At 37.3% G+C, this 2,659-nt stretch overlaps 1 long non-coding RNA gene across 1 annotated transcript; it reads right to left on the reverse strand.

The window, feature by feature from the left end:
- Nucleotides 1–1,271: 1,271 nt before the first annotated feature.
- On the reverse strand, nt 1,272–2,370 carry LOC115147504 (uncharacterized). The gene is made up of 4 exons (XR_003866365.1): nt 2,174–2,370; nt 1,981–2,020; nt 1,770–1,850; nt 1,272–1,668 (listed from the first exon to the last, which is right to left on the reverse strand). It is a non-coding gene; the product is annotated as an uncharacterized LOC115147504 (long non-coding RNA).
- Nucleotides 2,371–2,659: the final 289 nt, after the last annotated feature.

The following is a 2,659-nucleotide window of genomic DNA, read 5'->3' on the forward strand; positions in this document are numbered from 1 at the left end:
TAACTCAATGCTTTATTTATTTTTTTACATTGTTTGCAAACCGATATGTGTCATGTATTAATACCAAAATAACATTAAAGAAAAAGCACAAAAAAAAGCTAAACAGGTGGGGCTCAAAACAGATGGCGCTCTGCCACACCTGCCATGAATGACGTGTCGCGGCTGCACGTATCTAGAAATTATGGACAAGTTGACGAACAAATTGCCCACCAAAATGTCTGAAATTATAATCAGAAACATGTCTAAATTAGGCAAAAAATAAATCCTGTCAAAAAATCCTTCACAGTCTTTGACTGTAGCCTGTAGCGAATTTTCTATATTTGCAGGTTAGTGAGGGCCTCAGATTTTCACTTTATCACATAGTCGTGAGGTTGCAGATGGGTTATTAGCAGTTATGGGCGGTTGCGGGTTAACAAACAGCTGACCGGTGCACCACTAGTGTGTGTGCGTGCATGTAGTTTGTGAGGAACAGTGCTGGCTGTTGATCTGTTCAATGGTGACATCATGTGTCCAATAGGCAGAAATACAAGAAACAACAGCAGAGTGGAAAAAGTCATGAATCAATGTATTAATAGTTGATCAATAATCTATGTATTTCTTATCTTGAACTTTGAGCTTATTTACAACATGGCGCTTATACTGTATTGACACTAAACCAAATTGTAAAAACTGCAAAGGTAAACATATTTAATGTATCTAAAATAGGTAATAATTAATAATTTGATAATAAAATAAGTGATATCATGATTCTGAACAATATGCTATTACCTAATATAAAATAATAATGAATATAAAATGTGCAATAATACAAAGTAAATAATTAGGAGAAACCTGGTCCAAGAGCTAGAAGTAATAAAAAGCTGTTATCAATATTATCCACATTAGTCACTGAGAAATGTAGACCTATTTTTGTTATAAAAATCTGGAAAAGGCGAATCCCATAGAAAAAGAGCAGAAACATAATATTAATCTACAGAGAGTAAACAGAAAAGTGGGCTTTTTGTGTTACAGAAAATCTACAAATGGTCAAATCTCATAGAAAAAGGGCAGAAGCATAATCTATCTTATTTATCATCGATATACATAATTATCATTACAAGGAAAAGAGAATTCAACTCCAGCATTTACTCAGAAGTTAAAGCTTAGGAAAAACTTCTTGACATGTCACCAATAAGCATAATTACATAAATCTATCGTTCTGCCCATGAGCAAGGCAGTTAACCCACTATTCACCAGGCACTGAAGATGAGGATGTCGATTATGGCAGCCCCCCGCATCGCTCTGATTCAGAGGTGTTGGGTTAAATGCGGAAGACACATTTAAGTTGAATGCCTTCAGTTGTACAACTGACTAGGTATCCTTGTTTCCCTTTCCTTAACTTTACAAGAAAATAAAAATAATGACATCATTTTCTAAAATGTTAGAGCTCATTATCTGGAAAGCCGTTTAGATATGATAGCAATATGATAGCAGGAGAATAGAGGTGTAAATCCTAGCTTTGGTTTGGTGCTGAAGCTCTTCATCCAGGTTCTGTGGTGGTTCTCTTCAGTCCAGGTTCTGTGGTGGATCTCTTCAGTCCAGGTTCTGTGGTGGATCTCTTTAGTTCTCATAATCTGAGGGCTCAGCATCTATCTGAGGGACTGTGTCACGAGAGGAGTCCCTCACATTCTGAAAGAAAACACAATGAACACATTACACACAACTCTATAACATTTTTATGGATACAAACACACACACAAACACAAAAACACAGAAACACACACACTTACTGCCAGGGTGTCATACTCTGGTGACCTGGTCTTCATGTTCAGTGCTGTGTACGTGTCACTGTTGGGGTCAGGATGGACACTCTGTGCACGGAGAAAGCGAGAGAGAGAGCGTTGTCATGGTAACAGTGAAAATAGTATGAGAGAGACTGTTGTGACATAGTAAATTCATGTCACCAGGTGTGGGAGGTGGAGGCATAGCTGATATCATCACCTGTGTGTCTGCTGTGACATCACTTCCTCCTATGGATCTCCTGTAATGAGGGAGAGAGTGAGTTCTGCTCTCTACTGACTTCCAGTGGAAGTTGACATGTTAGAAATCAAGTTTGCACATTAATGAATGAATGAATATATTAATGCATTCATAACAAATCAGGGTGCTAAGGTGAAAAAAAAATGTATGTCACCTGAACCACATGAGTCCAGAGAGACAGAGGATGAGAACCAGAACAAACACTGTGATTCCTACAGCTGCAGTCAGAACTGAGGTTTGTTTCCCTATAATAAAATATGGATGATATGAGTACGTGGCATGATATAATAAACTAAAAACAAATATAATTTGGTAAAACCTGTCTCCTCCCCTTCATCCACACTGATTGAAGAGGATTTAACAAGTGACATCAATATGGGATCAAAGCTTCACCTGGATTCACCTGGTCAGCCTGTCTATGTCATGGAAAGAACAGGTGTTCTTAGTGTTTTGTATACTCAGTGTTTAATTATAAACCAAATTCAAAGTATTAACATTAGATTGAACCATGTAGTTTTGTATTGAAGTATTGAAGATGTAACTTTACCTGCTACAATGATTATCAGAGCTGTAGAGTTATTAGAAAGCTATTGTATTCTCAGCCTCACAGTAATATTCTCCTCTGTCCTCAGAGATGATG

The sequence above is a fragment of the Salmo trutta genome, chromosome 14, assembly GCF_901001165.1.
Source record: "Salmo trutta chromosome 14, fSalTru1.1, whole genome shotgun sequence".
Classification (NCBI taxonomy): Eukaryota; Metazoa; Chordata; class Actinopteri; order Salmoniformes; family Salmonidae; genus Salmo; species Salmo trutta.